A 20122-nucleotide genomic window follows, 5' to 3' on the forward strand; every position below is an offset into this window, starting at 1 on the left:
ATGGAAAGTCAATAGAAATGGGCCTTTTGGAGGAGATAGGCTCCTAGCCTCCAGGGAGGCCCTCTTCCAGATGTGTCCCCAGATGCCCCGGGACCCATTTCCTCCCCACAATTCCCATCAGGCTTTGGTTCAGTAAATTCCCATTTGTGTGAAAGGATGCTTGGCTACCACAGGCACAACTCTTCTTGCTCATCTGGGTAATTACAGGCTGCCTCTTGTGCGCTAGATTTTTTCTCCTTGAGCGAAAGAAGAGTCTCAGCCTGGAAGGTATTTCCTCCCACATTGTGTCCATATGGTTCTGCCATTCAGAAGCATTTGAACAAAACTTCTTGTCCATCCCATTCTTTTTCAGAGAGTTTGGGCAATTGATATTACTCTCAGTAGTCATGGGTACAAAAGAATTATCAAGGTGATGGCTGGTGTGTTTTCTTCTATGTGAGGTACATCACATCTCTGGATGATGAGCATATGGCATGTGGCACTCAACCTGCAGCCCTTCTTGCAAATCCCAATGAGCCAGCCACCCTAGTAGATGGATTCATAATTTCCCACCACCTTCTGGGTTTTTGTGTGGGTCTCTGATTGCAATCCTTCAAGGAAATCTTAACTGACAGCAGGGTGTATACAATTCCGTGAGTCATTTGCTCTCCCGATGTCAACTTCTGCTTCCATTTCCATTCCAAACAATGACTCACTGCTAATTTCAAGTATGTAACTGTGGGGATTTTAGCACCTTTGGCATTTCTTTCTGACCCAGGAAAGCTAATTTCAGAACAGAGAGAGGACTGGAAGAGATACCGCACTCATTCCCAGGACTTAGCTCTTCACATAAGTAAGCCCCCATTTGCCTATGGATAGGAATCCTCGTGGGCCCGATTTCTTACCTCATTGCTTAATAACCTATTAAGGGAATGACAGATGACTCTGAGATATGAAAACTACATGCCACTCATTGCCAAAGATGACACAGGAAGGGACTCTATACCAATCTGACCTGGAGCTGTACTTTACCACTTGATAGGTAACGGCAGTGGAACCATGTGAGCCTGGCTTGTTGAAGACTCCTCCATCTTTAACACGCCAGATAATGATTTCATAAGAGTCTTTCCCCGAGTGTGCTCTGTTCAACTCAGGTTTACTTCAGGAAGTATTTCCTGAGCACCTATTCTGGTACTAGGGAGGAATTAGTCCTTAAAATGCTATGAACAACACCAGTCCTTGAAGGCAGCATGTTTCTGGTGGCAGAAGGCTTTGGGATAAATCCTGGCTTTTTCCAGTATTTACCAGCTACATGAATTTAGAAAGGGTCTATGCTTTCATTTTTCCCCCTTATAAAATGTGGCCATGATGGCACCTATGGAAATGGCCTTTGTCAGCACTATGAATGATACTTTGTGAAATAATGGAGGCTGTGCCTAACAAGGAAAAGATGCTAAATTGCTGTGTCTTTACACTGATAAGCAAAACCAACATCTTCATCGTCTTCATAGAGCTTACAGTCTTGTGTGGGAGATAGATATTAACCAACACTCAAAGATTGAATTGAAATGATGGCAAACTTTACGTATGTATATGTTGCTCTAATTGCTTGTAATGGGTATTTAAACCAGTTATACTGTTAAGCTTAGAAATGGTGAATGGGGTGAATACCCTGAAGAGGACAAGGTTTCCTAAATAAAGACCAAGAGATATAAAACAAAAGGAGATGGATAAGAATGCCCCTCAAAGGCTCAAATATCTGAATGCTTAGTCACCAGGGAGTAGCACTTTTTAAGAAGGGTTAGGAGGTGTAGCCTTGTAAAATACTCAAACACCCCATCTCTCTTCAGATCAGAATGTAATGTATCTCTCAGCTACTTCTTCAGCACCTATGATGCCTGTCATGATGATAGTGGTCTGAGGCTCTGAAACTGTAAGTCAGACCCAATTAAATAATTTGTTTTATAAGTGTTGGCTTGGTCATAGTGTCTTTTCAGCTATAGAACCATGACTTATGTAGGAGAGCAGCCAGCACTATGTTCAGTGCTGAATGTTAGAGGGTGCCGTGGCTCTACTTCCCTGCCTCCTGGAACATGGGCATGTATTTGTGACTTTAGCTAAGATAGTGTGTGAGCATGTGTGTGTGTAGGTGTGTGATGCTTGAGTGGGATTCTCTTCAGCTGTTATGCACTGTTCATTGGGAATTCCCAGTCTACCATTGCTGTTATACCCTGTATACATACCCTGAGCAATATCTGAGACGCTGCTTCTAAACTACTGAGATGTAAGGGGTTGTATATACTGTTCCAGCCCGACCTGTCTGATGGGGGAGATCAGTTTGAGTAACAGAAAAAAAATCAGGAGAAGAGTGGAATGAGACAGGGAGCAATTAGAAGCAGATAGCTAAGAACTTTGCAGGCCAAGCTAAGGAATACTGTTACCAAAGTAACAGGAGAGAAAAGTGAGTGAAAATCTTGGGAAATAAAATAACAAAGGACTTGAGTATGGGGGAAATCAGGAAGAGAGGATAAATTGACAGAGCAGCTGAGAGTCTGTGCATCAAGAGATCATAGTCAGGGCAGGAGATGGCTCAGAGTTTAGGAGCACTCACTACTCTTCTGAAAGACCTAGGTTCATTACCCAGCACCCCCATGGTAACTTACAATCATGTTTATCTCCAGTTCTAGGATATCCCATACATTCTTGTGGCCTCTGCAGGCACCAGGCACACAGAGTTCACATTCATACACGCAGGCATACATACATGCACAGAACATAAAACTTTTTATTTAAAAAATAAATTTAAGAATGAACATTTTGTCTTTGTAGTGATGACATATGGGAAACTCCCTCTTAGAGAAGTTAGAAAAGATGAAACTTTACTGTTGGGATGATCTTGAAGATTAAATAGAAAAGAGATAACCTTTAGGTAGTGAAGCCATCCACCTGGAGTGGTAACGGGGTTTTGGACTGGGGTGAGTGCTTCTGTCCTTTGGGTAAGTTCTCCCTTAAATTCCAGGCTTGCTCTCTAATCTGTGGTGCTATTGGGAAGTGCTGAAGCCCAGCAAAAGGATGTCAGATCACTGGGGTGTGCTTTTGGGGAAGATGCAGAGATACCAATCCTTTCCTCTGTCCTAGCTTTCACTGTCGCATGCTGTCGTTATGACGTGCTGCAAGCCAATCAACACCTGCAGGCAGAAACCACCAAAACTATGAACTAAAATAAACATTTCTCTTTTTAGGATTCATCATCCCAGGAACTTTCTCATAATAAATAATGGAGAGTTTACTACCACCAGTGATGAAATCCCAAATTAGGCTTTTAATTAGCAAAAGAAAAAATTATTGAAGTTTCAAGAACGCCTTAGCAAAATGCTTATACATATGTTCATTCTCTATAACCATCAACAGGATTTAATTCTATAAGATGGAGAGCACACACACACACACACACACACACACACACACACACACACACACGTAATTCAAACATTTTACCATGGAAGTTCAAGGAATAGAGACATGGGAATAGCAAATAACTTTGCTTCCGGGAAAGAGTCACCTCACCACAGACTGACTGAAGAAGAACCATCTACAAAGTATATCTCCCGTGTCATTTTTGTCAGTAGAGTTTCTTTCCCACAATGCATTATGATACACTTACACATATATTGCTGAGAAAGAAAATATGAAAGCAAAATCAGTCCCGCTATTTGTCTTTGTGAGCCATAGAACCACTGAAGTTCATAGTCAAAGAAGGGTGTGTTTTAATCCCAACTTTCTATTGACCTGCTGGATGACAGTGAACAAACTTAGCTTCTTTAAGCCTGAATCCTTTCATCTGTATAGCCATGGTATTGATACCTGTCCCTCCACATTACCTGTCAGGGAAGACTATGTGGAATATGCAGATGGTTGGAGATACACTGGGTGCTCACTAAATGGCTCCTTTGACAGAGTTCATGGAATAGAGACATTGATAGGGTTTTGCTGCAGAGATCTGACACGTGGTGCAGCCTATCTAACTCTCTTTTCCAACCCATCCTAAGTGTTCTAAATACAAGGATCTGGAGATAACTTACACATCCTGTATCATGTCCTCCATGGAAAAGTCTAAGGTAGGTCATATACTCCAGAAAATTGAGTGGAAGATTTGGCTCCCAAGCTTTTGGTGCTCAGTACTCATTGAGAAGGGAAAGAGCATGGGAGACAGATAGTACTGGTGTTGAGGCTGGGTCTTCCTAGATGTACCAACAGGCCACGCAAGGGGAAAATTGCATTTCTCATCATCCTTAAACAGAGGAAGCCTGCTCATGCCCTTACACATACATGGTCAATGGTACCCACTAAAAACATCTACTTGCCAATTCATAAGTACTATTGTTTGAAGCACTGCTGAGCATAAATCATATTTCTAGATCCTTGGGAAAAGTAGGATGTAATATGAAAATAACACAAACATTCATACTTGAAGGCTATATAGAAATTGTCAGAAGCATCATTTTTTACATTTGAGTTCATCCTTACCCCCTCACCTCTTATATCCCAGTTTCCATCCATGTAACCATCCTAGAGAGAAGGACCTTAAGTGGATAGATGCAATCTCCTGTTGCTAGAACAAGGTGGGTCACAAAATATCACTGTATATATCATTTAAGGGTCACTTATTGCTGGCACGACTCAATGTCAAGTGCTATTGGGGTCATTTTAATGTAACAACCTTATTGAGATGTATGTCACATGCCTGTAGTTCAAATTCTTGAAGTGGACTTAGTATATAGAGGAAGTCATGTACTTGTCACAATTTCAGAACATTTCATCACCTACAAAGAAATGTTGTACCTATTAGTAGTCACTCCCCAGGTCCCTACAGTCCTCCTATCCCTACACATCCACTAGTTTACAGATTTGCCCCATTCAGGCAATTCATATAAATGGACTTATGTGTTATGTGGTCTTGTGTGACAACTTCTTTCACTTAGCACAGGGTTGGCAAGACTAACACGTGTTGAAATGTGTCAATATTTCATTTATTTTGGGCATAACACATTTTGTCTATCTGTTCATCAGTTGATGTCCAGTATTTGACTATTATGTTCCTTTGTAATGTCATATTCTTGATTTTTCAAGTTTCTTGAAGTCTTCTGTTGTTATCAGCTCACATAAAGAAATAGTCTACCAGCCAGGCAGTGGTGGCTCATGCCTTTAATCCCAGCTCTTGGGAGGCAGAGATAGGTGGGTTTCTAAGTTCGAGACTGGCCTGGTCTACAGAGTGAGTTCCAGGACAGCCAGGGCTATATAAAGAAATTCTGTCTCAGAAAAAAAAAGTGGCTTACCCTTCATTTTCCACTGAGAACTCCTGGAATAGAAATGTCATCACTAGGCAGTGCAGTTAGTGGTTCTGAGGCTCTTATGGGCCTTTTGTATTGACACACATGCTCTGCAGCTTGTTCTCTCTCAGACCTATGAGGGAATCTGTTAAATTTGTATGCTTTCTCTTGATCCTGCATGGCCAAGACAAATGTTAAGTCCCTTGAATTGGTTTTATCCAGAGTTATGTCCTGAAATGCTCATTGTGTTCCTCCTCCAAGTGCTGTGCAAGATGGCTCTGTATGTGTACTCACCAGCCATCTATAGAAGCCTGCTGTTTCTTTGTCCACAGGAAAATGTTCAAGGAGCGAACTATACAGGATGACATGTGTAAATACATTCATCTTGGAGGATTTCTACTGGTCTGTCATAGGTGGCTTTCCATTAAGTGGTGAGCAGGATTCGAGTTCCCAGTCCTTTCTTCCCTGTTCCAAATCTTTGCTTGCCCTTTATCCATGCTGACTACCTCGGTATTTTGTATGGAATGGAAAAAATAGCTGGCTTTAGGGCAATGCACATGTAGCTGTGGAAGTCAAATATTTCCTTGCCAGACTCTTACTTTCTGTTATGGGAAAAAAATGAGACCTTTGTGCTCTTTCTTAGCATTCAGCTGTGATAGCTTGGAGGGTATGGGGATGTACACAAACAGTCCTTCATACACTGCCCCACAGGCCTCAATGTGTCTGTTGCTGCATACTTGGCTCTGGCAGTACACAAGGATTTCTCTACTCCATTCTCACACAAGAGGTTTTCTCTGTGGACAGATGTTAAAAGAGATGCTTCTCTACAGAGATGATGCTAAAACCTCCTATTCTGACATCTTATTGACGTTACCTTACTGGGGTTAGTCATTTTTATTCTGAGAGAGATCTTATGAGGTGAGCATCCTCATTGTGCTTCAGCTTACTAGAAAGATCTGGACTAGATCAAGCATCCAGAAAGAGCTGCTCTTGAGACTAGGAACCATGTTTGTATGAACACAAATCTCTGCACCATGGAATTCAGTAACAGCTTCCATTCTACACATTCATCAGCTGGCCAGACCCTGGTCCATTGCTTTTGTAATGACCTCATTGTAGATAACACAGAGGCAGGAGAGTTCAGTCTACCAATTTCTCAAGTTACTTAATGTTTCAGGACTACACAAATGCTGAAGGTCTGTGAAGTGTTTAAGAATGGTTCTTGGGGACTAACACCTCCTAAGAGCATCACCTCCCCCTTTGCCAGCCTCAGAGTTAGCACTTGACTGCATTTAGCAGTTCAATGCCAAGAGAAATAAAAGCCAAGAGCATTTCAGTGTGGGAAGCTTTCCCCACAGGTGCCTACCCCCAGGTTAATAACACACACAAATCTGTAAGCTGACTCTTTCAAGGACTTCTGTTCTTGATTTACTATTTGAAAAATCAAAATATTGTAGACTTTCAAAGGTTGCTTTTCTGAGGACAAGCAAGCAGATTAATGGATTGGTTTTCTCCTGCTTGTTTTGTTTTGGTCTAGATCTAAGGGATATTTTACATCCCTGAGAAATTCCAAGTTGCCCTCTGAGCTCTTATCTGACATGTAACCAATTCTTGAGTCTAGCTGGGCTTATCCAGGATATAACTACAGATTGTTCATTGTCAGAGAAAAGATTTTTGCCCTGAGAATTGTATATGTATAGCTCTCAGAGGATGCTCAGGGAGAAATGATCAATGAGAGAGGGCTGTGTGCTCATTCACAAATGTCAGTGCTCCTGTTCTTTCCAGCTGACTGCTGGGTTTCTCTGAAAGTTAAAAGGAAGAAGAATTACAAGTTCTCATCAGGCTTGGAGTGGGGTTAAACAAAGGTCATAAAATATACTGATGCGGTTGATGCTAAAGTCCACAAGCTCTGTAGCACACCATTTCCATTCGTGAATTATTATAAATGACTAAGGCATGCCTCACATCCCAACAAAATGTGAAAATGTCGTTGTTTTCATGATTGAGTCATAATTACCCATTGTCACAATGTTATCAGATCATCCTCTATTATACTAGAGATTATAAAGTTTTGAAACTTTTGAACAGGACTACAAAAATCAAGTGAGTGAAGTGGATGAGAAATGTTTTGACATTGGCCAATGTCCAAGTGGACCCTCACTTGGAAAGTAAGATGGGCACAGAATCAGAAGACACCAGACACTGGGTGTGTTTTAAGGGATTAAAAAAATATAGAACATTCTCAGTATTGTAATTTGTTCTGGTTTTTATTTTCTGGTGCTTGTTTATTTGCTTACTTTTCAGATAAAAATTGGAAGTGCTTGCCTGAAGTGAGCCACTTGGCTCGGATTCATCCTGGGAAGGACATAGTGAGTGCTGTTCAAAGGTTCCCTACGGTAACTCACCCCCATAGGTTGCTCAGACCCATTTAAGACCACATCTCCTAGAATGGAAATTATGAGAGATTTCATTAAGGAAATCTTAGACCATTGAACACTGAAATGTCAAGTATATGTTGCTGTATTTTCAATGTCATTGTATTTCCACAGTACCTGGTCCATAACAAATGCTCAAAATTATTTGTTCAATTTAAGTAATGAGCATGGAGAACACATGACCTGAACTTCTGGGCCAGTTATCACAAGATGAACATTGCCTGCTTTGTCACCCTGTGTGCGGAGTGGAAAGGTGAATATTCACACTTGGGTTCTAGAAGAATCTAATCCTTCTTCAGCTAAATGAGAAGAACAAGCACACACAAAATTCCAGGTACTTATGAAACCAAGCCGTTCTTCTCTGAAGAAGTTTTGTCTACTGCTTTTTATCCAGATTTCCTCTGGCATCATCTTTAACGAGACCCTTCAACTGCACAGCCTGAGAGATCTCATTATGAAATTAACCAAACATTGTAGTTTGAATCTGAAATATTTCCCACACCATGTAGTTGCCCGTCAGTGGTGCTGTTTTGGTAGATTCTGGAAACCTTAGGAGGTGGGGCCTAGCTGGTAGAAAAAAATCCCTAGGGATGAACCACTGAAGGCCTTGCCTGTGATTTAGGCCTCTCTATCTCTGCTTCCTGATCTACTGTGATGGAAGAAGCCTCTCTCACAGGCTCCTGCCATCATGGACTCCTCCATGTCTTCCCCACCATTGTGAAATGAGACAGTGCTGTGTAACAAGAGCCAAAATAAACCTTTCACAGCAATGCAAAAATAACTAATCCACCAAGATACGCAAACATCTATCTCTGTCTCAGCAAGGTAATAAGAATATAGCTCAGCCCCAGTGGCTCTTATGGTCTCCCCAGGGACACTTATAGGTTTTGGCTGAGAGGAAGTAGACACAAGGTTTAGGAGCACGGTGGGAAGGATCCTCCTGTCCTCTGCATTTCCTAACCATGCCGAAATCTAGTCTGCCATTGCTCCACCTAGGTCTCTGCCTCCCATCTGATTCATGGTACCTGCAGTTTGGGGTTTTATGTTGTACAGTAGGGGGTTTGTTTTGTCTCTTTCATGACAATGGACTTTGACCATCTGAGAACCTGTTGCAGGCCCCTCTTCTAGTGATCTGAATCCATCTCTCTGCTTCTTCTCCCAAAGTGAACCCAGATACAGCCTGTGGAAGAGCTGACTGAAGGTTTCATTCCAGCCTCTTAACTGTGCCTAGTTTCTTCCTGCCTCTGAAGTCAGGGCCCTCTAAACAGAAGAAAGATTCACTTGTGCTCCTCTTACTCATTGCCTTCCATGAAAGCTCATCTGGGGAACAGAGAAAGCCAGGTTCTTTGATTTAGGTGAGTCATGGGAGAGGGGTTAGAAGAAAGGAGTGTCAGAGGAGTTTTGTAAAGACTCTTCTGCTCTGTTCTTTATAATGTGATTTTTGCTGCTGCTTCAGTCAGAACTGGAGCCTATCCCCTCCCCTTCCATGTGGGTTCATCCTGTGTCTCATTCTGCCCACTAAAATATAGTGCTGTAGCATTGTGCGACTCTTGAGGTAAGCTGTAACTAAATCTTTTATTCCTCTGATATAATTGTTTGTTGCAGGGGCTTAGTGCCTCCATCTGCTAACCTAGGCCTACACTGGAAGCTTCTAACCTCTATATAATCTTTTATCTAGGCCTAGAATATTTTAAGCCTATGAGACTTACTGCTGAGTAAACTCACCTTTCCTAACTCTTTCTGAACTCCTGGCTGGTTTGTCAATTTAGATATTTTGGCTCAAAACTCCTTTCCACACAAACTGATTCAAACTAGATTCATTCAGCTTCTGTCTAAAATGCTCTGCTTGGCCTCATACTACCTTTGGCAATATGTTCTAGTCTTATGGCTCCTTCTCATTCTCTGTTTCATTCTGTCTTCCCCTGAGTCTAGCTTGTTCTCTCTCTGTAACCTCTCTCTGTATGATTGTCTTGGTAAAACTGCCCTTTCTCTTCCCTCTTTCAGTGCAGCTCTCTCTTAAGTATCTTCTCTTTCCCCTCCCCTCTCATGGGAGTTGGGCAGATCCTATTCTGTCAAATATTTCTCTGATTCATCACTTTGTCTGCCTCTAAATTAGACATCACATTCAAACATGGGTGCTTCCTTCTACAAACTAATTTTTACCTTCATTGTTTGGGATTAAATATGTGTGCTAAGGGCATGTCTGTATTTCAGCCAGATCAGTGATGTAGCTAGATTAAAATCCCTCTACATGAGCCTTCAAAGTCATAGTAGATTTTGCTTCAGTCCTATTGCAGTAAAGTGTCATAATCCAAAAAGTGCCAAAGTAGCCCATCTAAAGAATATATGCAAAGAAGGAAACCCAGAGTCCAGGGCCAATTCCCAGGTGTGAACAGTGACCATTTTTGACATGAGTACTGTTGGGGCCATCACATCAGGGAAGACACATTACCCCAGTCAAATGCAGAAAAAGAAAACCATCCCACCTCTGATCCCTGCCCAATTGATGACTGATAGATTCAATTATAAGTAAAGTAATAATTGCTATAAGTCATTACACTGTGGAGCAATTTGTTAAGAAGCAAGATAACTGACATACACTTCAGAATCCAGAAAAGATAAACAATGTCTCAAAGTGTTACTGTTACTTCCATGAGTAAATTTGAATTTGTAGTAATTTCAATGTCTCCTGATCTCTACATATCAAACTATTTTCAAGGAAAGTTTCCTACATTTAAATGCAGAGTTTTTCTAAGAACTCTGAGGGTTAGGGGAGTCAGATGTTTGAATGTTTGAAATCTACTTAATAGCATGTGTCCCAGGAGAAACTTAAGGAGTGGTGATGAGCTCGAAATTAATTTATTGGTGTTCTCATGCTGGAGCCAGGCCCTGGTTCTGCTATGCCAAAACAAACACCACCCAAGAACACATTCAAAATCTAGTTGGTAAAGAAAAAATAGGACACATTTGAGTAAATTTCCTTCAAAGTCAGAGTTATTTCTTCTCAGTGAGCCCTGCATGTGTGTCCTGTGTCAAGTCCTTGTGTGAGATAACCTGCGGCTGCCTATATGCAATCTCTCCCATTACTTCTTTGGTGTGTTTGGGAAACTCTCAGAGAAAAGGCTATCAGCACAAAGCACTTATGATATATTCATTGAAAAAGCCCTAAGAATTTATTTTCCCTGTGACTTCTATTGATCATGACAGCTCTTATGTGATCTGTTTGTTAGGTCTGGGGTTTCTTGGTGCTATTGATCAAGTAGATTCCTTTGTGAAGAGTTACATTGATTAGTTTCCTGACAAGCTCTTAAGGCCACTTGCAAAGCTGTCACTGGTGATATTTGCCATCACAAGAGTAGGGCTAGCCCATAATGTCTCTCTGAAAGGAGGCTGAATAGAAGACAGATGAGTGTGGACTACATGCTCTGTGCTAGGTAAACACCCAGTGATCCATCTCGTGGCTGCTTTTCCCTGAGAGAGAAGATTAATATCCTTGTGGGGAACACTCTTCCCCGCCCTTAGCATCTGCACTAGAAAATCCCACTCAGACACACAAGGCTCATTTGAAGCCACCTTGTTTGTGTATGTTGTTGTGGAACCACTGTCCTCTGCAACTGCTCCCAATCCCAGTAAACAGGACTCAAAATGTGGATGGCATATAATAAATATGCATCGTCATGATGAATTCAATGTGAACAAGAAAGGAGTTTGAACAATGGTCCCCAGTGCTCTCTGACAAAAGAATACCACAGTACGAGGACAATGAATGCATGAGAGTTCCCATTTCTTTACAACAAAAAGTAATTGATAGCCCATGCATCTGAAAGGAAACAAGAAGGCCTGTTCAAATGCAGCTTCTTCTAGAAGCTAACCAAGGGTCTCTAACAAAAGCATGCAGAAAGAGGGGTGACAGTGCTGGCCCCAGAGGCTAACAGTGGCTAAAGCAGCTTATATTTTAGAATCCATTCCCCCGCAGTAAGATTCAGAAGAGTTTTATAGCTGAATGAGATGGTAGTGAGATTGCTTGCCGGTCTGTCTGCAGCATCTTACATAGAAGAAGTCTTTAGGCTACACGGGACAAAAATTGACCAGGCTTGTCCCTTCAATCCATTTGATATGCTTTTTGATTCAAAGAAAGACCCTTTAACTTTGTGCTAAATCTAGTAATTGGTGACGCGAATAAAAATATTGAGTGAGCTATTCACTAGCAATATCACCCTGGACAAGGTGGATCTTTGTACTGAACCTCAGCTCTGAGCATTTCAAGAGAGAATATGTGTAGAGCCAGATGACACCCCAATGTTGACTTTGAGTGGGTTCTCTTTGTGTTCTTTAAAGTTCATTAGGCAATGGCTCTGCCCTTTAGAGAGGGAGAGACTGTGTGAGTTGGGGTGTATGAACAAGATGGGAAAAACATCAAACTGAACATACAAGTTTAAAGGAAAGATACTCTGAAAATGGATTACTTGTTTGTTCCCCAGTGAACATTGAGGACAACAAAAACAACTCCAGAGATGTCGAATCCCTCATTTATTTTCTTAGGGACTCATCACTTGCAATGGCAGAAGCCTGTGGGAGCATTTACTCTGTGACCAGCAGACCAGAAGTCTGAAGATTCTTTATGAGGTGTGGGGGAGCAGTGGGGTTGTAGACCTTGAACAAAGCAGAAAGACATTGTCTCCTAACTCCACCCAGGGATCTTTACATGGGAAGATCATGGGTCATTTTCCTTTCAAGAGAAGGATAACTGCACAGAAAGGAGAGAGTGTTTTAAAATTTGCAAACAATAAGCCATGTGTGTTTTTGCCCATAGGATCCTTGCCTTACACCTCCCATTGTCCAGAGTGAGATGAGCTCACGAGACATTCCCGTTCTCATCCTGGAGCTCAGAAGCTGAAGCTAGGGTCCTTCATTCTCCATCATGTAGACTGTACCAGGAGGCTCAACATAGACCCTGCCTTGGACCTCCAAGTCTAACCTCCTTTGCTACTAATTTTTTTAAAAGTCTAAGCAATAACTTAAGGTGCTGATTAGTTTTGTCAACTTAGCTCAAGCTAGATACATCTGGGAAGAGGAAACTTCAATTGCAATTTATTAGATATCACCTGGGCAAGTTTGTGGGCTATTTTCTTGATTAATGATTGATGCGGAAGGGCTCAACCTATTCTGATTTGTGCCATCCCTTTGCAGATGAGCCCATATTGTATAAGAAAGCAGGGTGAGAAAGCCTTGGGGCGCAAGCCACTAAGCAGCTTCCCTCTGTTGTCTCTGTTTCAGTTCCTGCCTTCTGGTCCCTGCGCAGCTTGAGCTCCTGACCTGACTTCCTTTGGTGAAGAACTGAAAAGTATAAGAAAAGCTTAAGCCAAAATAAATTCTTTCCTTCCCAAGTTGCTTTTTGTTCTGGTGCTTTTTAAGGCAACAGAGAGCAAACAAAAACCATGCATGCTCAGAAAGTATCAGAAACAAGGTAGATTAATCATCTGCTGTAAACTTCTCTGATGAGCACAATCTAACCCATTTGTTTATTGAAAGAAGAGTGACCAGACAAAAGAGTCCTAGTAAGACTTTATCTCAAGAGAAATAAAGACAAAGCCATTGTGACCACAAGCAATGGCTCTAGAAATTTCCTGTCACCAACTCCCACCAAAAACATGCATCATCCTAGCTCTCCCCATGAGAGAATCTGGCCCTGGGGAGGATCCAATGCCAGATGCTTCTCTGTACGTCTGTACAGTTCTTGTAGAGTGTAGGTACAGATTGTTTTAGTTGTATTTTGCATATGAGTGTGGTGTGTACGTGGGTCTGCGTGTGAGTTGAGCTCATGCATGTGTGCTTGAAGGACAGAGATCAACCTTGTGTGTTTTCCTCAGCCACTCTCTAGCTTATATTTTGAGTCGGAGTCTCTTACGGATCCTGGAGTGCATCATTTCAGTCCAGTGAGCCCTAAAGGCCCTCCTGCCTCCAGTACCCCAGCCTGGCATTGTAAGTACAGTCTACTGTGCTGGCCTAGATCTTACAAGGGTGTAGACGATTTCAAATCAGATCTCTGTTTTTGCAGTATTTCTCCACCCTAAATGTCTCCAGGGTTTCTATTTGTAGTTTTAGAAATTCCTTTCTCATAAGCAATCTTTATTAATTTACAGAGTTTGCATGTGTACATCTGAACTCAACAAATTGGAAGGAGTGCAGGGAACTTGTCAATCATCTCTCATATGCTGCACAAGCATGCTCTATAGCACCTGGTGTTTCTACTCACATTGCATTAAAAAGAAAAACACTGAGATGAGGTCATTCAATCAATCCCTTATTAATGGGATCTACATATATTAGACTACATTAGATAGAATCCTATAAGTAGGGGCTTCTGGGACACAGAGCTATATGTGTTCTAAGTTAAAGATACAATGTAATTTATGAAACTAAAGTCCATGATAATTTTATTTAAAATAATATAAAATGTTTTATATATTGTGTTTTATACATATAGTGTAAAGACAGGGTCTCTCTGTATAGTCTTGGCTGTCTTTGAGCTTACTGTATAGACCAGGCTTTCCTTGAACTCACAGGGACCTCCCTGCCTCAACCTGAGTATTGAGATTAAAGGCATGTGCCACCATACCAAATTTCAAGATTTAAAATTTAGACATAAAAATAAGAAAATATTGATTACACAGAAGAGCCTGCAACAGGTACTCTCCAACTCTCTCGATGTAAATTTTGATTCATGAATCTAGATCAAAACCAATAAGAACATTTATCTTTGAACATACCTTAAGTTAAATGTATAAGTAAATTCAGTTTCACAGGGAAAGACATGAAGAGAGAGAGAACGGGTGAGAGAGAGAGAGAAAGAGAGAGAGAGGTAAGAAGAGGAGAGGTGGAGAGGGAGAAGAGGGAGGGAATCCAAATATGTACCCTTCTACCATGATTAGGAACCAGCTAGACACCCATGCTCACTGTTCTTCATGTCGATGGGCTGCAGTCTTGACAAGTCATTCATCTTCTTCTTAGCCAAGCGTCACTCCTAGGAACCAGACAGAGCCCTAGTGTGGTGATCAGGGCTGCTACTCCCAAGGACACAGCTGAAGCAAAAGTCAACGGTTTGATTTGGTTATCTACAAGGGCTTCACTAGTTTGCTTTAAAATGCCCAAGAAAGGGAGAAAAGACCAGCCTTTCTAGTTTCCAGAGGAAACACTAAGAGAGCAAGAGGGGAAAGACAAAAGCAGACAGGGTAAGCACACATGAAAGGACTAGAAAAGGAACAGCATTTCCTTGACCTGTCTATTTCAGTGTGGGGTAGGGACCCTTGCACACATGAGGCAAGCTATCCTCCACTAAACCCCATCTCACTCCCAAGAACTGAAATGTTTGATCAGACAAACACATTCCTTAGGGACTTGCCATGGTGACTTCTTGATCTCCCTCAAACCCCTGTGCGTATACTCTTCTCCTACCTATCCATCAGGCTTTAGAGTCTGACTCTGCCTGGATGGATACAGGAGGCCAGGAGGCCTGTAAAGAAAGGCCAGCTCTGGTCTCCTGTGCCTGGGAGTTTCCCGAGGGAGACTCCTATGTGGCCAGAGTGTGAAGTGCCACTTAAAAATTGAATTAAAAATGAAATCACATCCCAATTGTAAACCCTTAAACCTCCAGATCAATCACAGGTTTACAAAGCATCTGAAGAAAGGAAATTTTTGACCAAATGATCGAAGCAGCACTCAGAATGGGGCTGCTGATTGAATATTGACCTCCGCAGGTGCTATAATTGCATCTTATTGGCAGATCATTACAAGTTTATCTTAGTGATAGAAAGCACAGATTGAAATTAGAGGCACTTACCTCTCTGGGTCAAGTGAATAACTAGCAAGCAAAACCCGCTCTGGCCTGTCAACACATGGAGGAGATGTAGCTCAAGGTGGGGGTGGGGGTTTTTGATGGGAAGAGTGGGGGTTGGCTAAGCACCTCCCTGTGGCTGTGGATGACAGCATCCTAATCTGGGAGCCCTTACACTCTCTTCAAAACATGCTGCAGTGACTCCCCCAACAAGAAGCCCTGCTACTTTCCCAGCCACTGCCCACCTTAGCATCCTCTAATACCTGCATCTCCCCCCCCACCCCCCGCTGGAGAGGGCACAGGGCATTGGTTAGGGACTTGGGTGCAGGCCATTTCATTGGCTCATTGCTTTCTTCTTCACCCTGACCCAGTGAACTAGGTACCACTAATTTCACACTCTAGAAGAGAGAACTAAGGCTTGATTATAAACAATCAAAAGTAATAATGAAATCAAGAGTCAGGAGTAATGACTCTTTGTGAGACTGAGGCAGGAGGATGAAGAGTTCCAGGCCTGCCTGGAGTACACAGTGAGACTCTGACCACAAGAGAAAAGAAGATGAAGATAAAAGTAGATCTATGTGAAATCCTAAGACACTTAATAACCTGAGAGGAAATCGCACATTTGAATTCACATTCTACTTCTTATGGGCACTAGCACTTTTTTTCCATAAAGGACCTCATGGTGAATATTTCAGGCTTGCAGTTTAGACAGTCTCTGCCATAACTAGCTCTGCTGTTGCTAACAGCAGCAGGCATAAACAGTAAGCAAATGAATGATCAATAAAACTTTATCTGGACAATAAGTTGACAGGCAAATTTGACTGATGGCCAGAGTTTACAGGTTTCCTGAGGTTACATGTCACTCCAGCACATCTATGGAGATATACAGCAAGTCCCTGATGGATGTGTCATTCTTTAGAAGCCATGTAAGGGAGAAACAGTAAAAACCAACCTCTACCCTTCTCAAAAACAACCCCCTTTCAAGATGGTTCACATTCCACAGCTCAAAATCCTAGAAAGTCTTCCTGAACAGGCCAGCTGTCCTGGTCAAAGGGCAGAGGGTATGCGTGATGGTATGTTTGCTGTTATATTTCAGTTTGCTTCCATAATGGAACAATATATTTTAAATTTCTAAATAATGAAATTTAGACCTTCTACTCTGCTCCCCTCACAAACAAACAAACAAACAAACAAAACAAAACAAAACAAAACAACAGAACCACTGTGGAATTTTGTTTTCTCCTGACCAGTACTGTGTAGGCACCCTGGTTATAGTCACACTGGTTAACACGTGAGCACTGAGACTTCAAGACAACCACTAACCCAGCTGGAAGCATCAGTTACAGTCACTTTGCTTGTTTTGTGACTGTGAAAGGTTTCAGTGACACACTCATCCACTGCATCCAATATATCCATAAGCAAAGGAATACATCTCCTGTTGTTATCCTGAGACTAGCCACAGAGAACTGAAATATCTAGAACGCCAACCTACAGGAGCTGACGTTTTCCAGGATGATCAATCCCCCTCCAATATTCCTCCCTTCCAGACAGATATATTCTCAATAATTATTTGATAGCACCAGTATTGTGTTGAGCTTAAGCAAGAAGCACATATATGTATCACAGAATTCCTGCCCACAGACACTGTAAAAGCTAAGTGAGAGACAAGATATAAGGTCATAAAATGTGGAAAACTGCATGCGGCCTCTGGTCCCATGTCAGCCAGAGCATGTCCAAGGATGTCCAATTGAATCTCTCAAGCAGCCCTTGGAAATGGTACAAAGACCAGACTATAAGTCTGTTTTGATTCTGGTCAAGTGTTAAAAGTTAATAATGATGACTTGTATTGATATGCTATTAAATCTTCTAAAACACTCTGATATATAACTTGTACCTTTTTTCCTCCCTTGAAATGGACACTGCAAGCAAAATTATCCTTATCTTGTGAATCAAGAAAGTGAGATCCAGGGTGGGTGCAAACTTTGCCCATGGTCACAGAATGAGGGAATGGGGGAAGCTCAAGATTCCAGGCTCTCTGGTGTTTCTACTTCATGAAGTTCTCTTTTCTGTGACAATATATATCTGATGTTTGTGAATGTAACTAGAGTTTTAATAACATGGGCCTGGTACCTCACCAAGGCTGGATAAAATAGAACTCTCTCAAACTAGCAGAGTAAGAGAAAGATGCATATGTACAAGGGGAATCACGTTGAGTATAAATGCCAAAGTCCATCTAGGTTTCATGGGACTTTTTCTGTTCTCAGTAACAGTAGCTTCTCTGTCTCTGGGAATGGTCTTGCTCCTCTCTGCTCTCAGACCCCTCTACCACCCAGCTGTTCACCTTGCAAGTGGCTGGAGTCAGCTAGCCACCACTGTCCCTGCATTGACTGTTCTGCTACTCCAAGGTCTCCCCACAAGACTGCCAGCTTTGCCTCTCCTAGCTCAGTTTCTGGGAGAAACAACTTTGGTCAAATTGCCCATGACTGAGGGTTGAGCATGATTATTGTCCTAGCTGGCTTTCCACAGGCTGTATGCAAGCATTGGAAGTTGCCCACTTCTTTTTACAATTATTGTTCAAAGTAGTCCAGATACTCTGAGTAAGACATTTATGGCAGTAGTAATGTCTGATACACCATGAAAAGCTGATCACATGCAGAGTTCTTCTGGTGGGGCGGCACCAACTATGCACTCAATGTGAATTTAACCACACACATCAAAAGGGGGTACAGACAGTAAAAAGAAACTATAGATTTTAGCCTGCCGGCCAGAATTCTACTAAAAAATGACTGTTTGCTGAGGGAGCATAGGATGGACACACATTGATCTGCTACCACCTCTGTAGGTCACAAAATGAGCACCAAAATGTAACATTATTCAGCTTGAAAGAAAAAAAATGAAATCATGAAATTTTCAAGAGAATGATGGACTTGTAACTTGTAATATTAAGTGAAGTCAACTCAGTCTCAGAAAGAGAGAAACCATGATCTCCCTCACATGTGGACTCTGACATATATATACAAGTTTATATATGAACAGCTGAAATGTGGGTGCAGTATAACATTTAAAGAAAGGACCAAGAAGTAGTAATATCCCTTGATGAGGAAGGCTAGTGGAATTCAGGCAAATGGACTAGAGTTGTGAAAATGAAGCTAAAGGTAGGTTTTCTAGTTTCTCTTTCATCCCCTTTCCCCCCTCTTTTTTTGTGGTGAATAGATACATTAAAACTCATTGACAGTATGTGTAAGATGCTAAGCAAATCTTCACGACTTTGGATTGGCCTTTCTAACTGCATAGAATTTCATTGATATGCACACAGGTGGCAGATCATCTTTGGATGCCTATTAGTGTTCTTTGGTTTCATCAGTTTAAGTACAGCTTTACCAGGGTTTCTGCATCATCTGTGGAATGTAGGCAGCCTTGTGCCATACAGCAGTAACAACAGTCCTTCCTAGAACTTCCTTCTGACTGTTTAAAACCCAGCACTGATGCATTGGTTTCGAGAAAGTTCCAGGGGCCAACCACCAGTGCTAATGGTAAACAAATTAAAATACCCAAAGTAAGTATTTACTTGTGATTTTTTTTCTGAAATTCAAAGCTAAGTATCTGTAGGCTTAGATTTTTTTCAAAACCTACTTTAATAAGGGTTCTTAAATGTTTCAGCCTCCCTTCTAACCCACCAACCAAAGATATGAGTGAGAGAAGAAAGGTTAATAGAAAACATGGGATGTGGACCTGTTTAGAAATAGATCTTTAGTATGATTCCAAACACAAATCAGTATTGACAGTCAAGTCCAATAGGCAAACACCAAATACGATTCAATAGCAGTAGCTCAATCCACAAGACATCTCAAGGCTCTGCCGAATTGTCACAAGTCCACAAAAGCAGCAAAAAGCAGCCAGAATACCATGAGAAGTTCTTTGACACATTTATCTGTACCAAGTCACCACAAGCAAAATCAATTGAGACCAGCAAAGTCTTGCAAGGCTACCTAATGTGAAAGTGTTGTCAGAGAAAACCAGTGAAATGTTGCAAGGCAAACCAATGCAAAAGCAACTACTCACTGTCTTTTAGGTTTTACTTACACTCTTTCCAAACATCACATGTCCTCTTAAATGTCTCCCTCAGCAAAACACCCTCTCAAGTGTCTCCCTCAGCAAAACACCCTCTCAAGTGTCTGCTTCAGCAAAAGTTCCTCCCATAGCACAGTTTCCAGAAAAATATCACAGAATACAACTGAGTCTCCAAAGAAACCAGAAATTTCCACTTCATGCATCTTATATTTAACTGGTAACTAAACACCTGGTAATTGCTACTCCCTTCCCATGTCAGCCCATAGCTTTCCTGCCATATCTGAGTTCCAATAAGAGAGCAGAAAAACAGACTAGTTTGAGTTTGTGGAAAAGAATATGTGCATTCTATCCCTTCTGGATATGAGAGGCAGCATGATCTTCTGTCCTCCAGGAGACATGATTCACCCTTAGGCTGCACAGTCCAGAAGAGCTGGGAATACCAAGAAATGGAGAGTGCCATGTGGCCTAGCACA

The sequence above is a fragment of the Mastomys coucha genome, unplaced genomic scaffold, assembly GCF_008632895.1.
Source record: "Mastomys coucha isolate ucsf_1 unplaced genomic scaffold, UCSF_Mcou_1 pScaffold22, whole genome shotgun sequence".
NCBI lineage: Eukaryota > Metazoa > Chordata > Mammalia > Rodentia > Muridae > Mastomys > Mastomys coucha.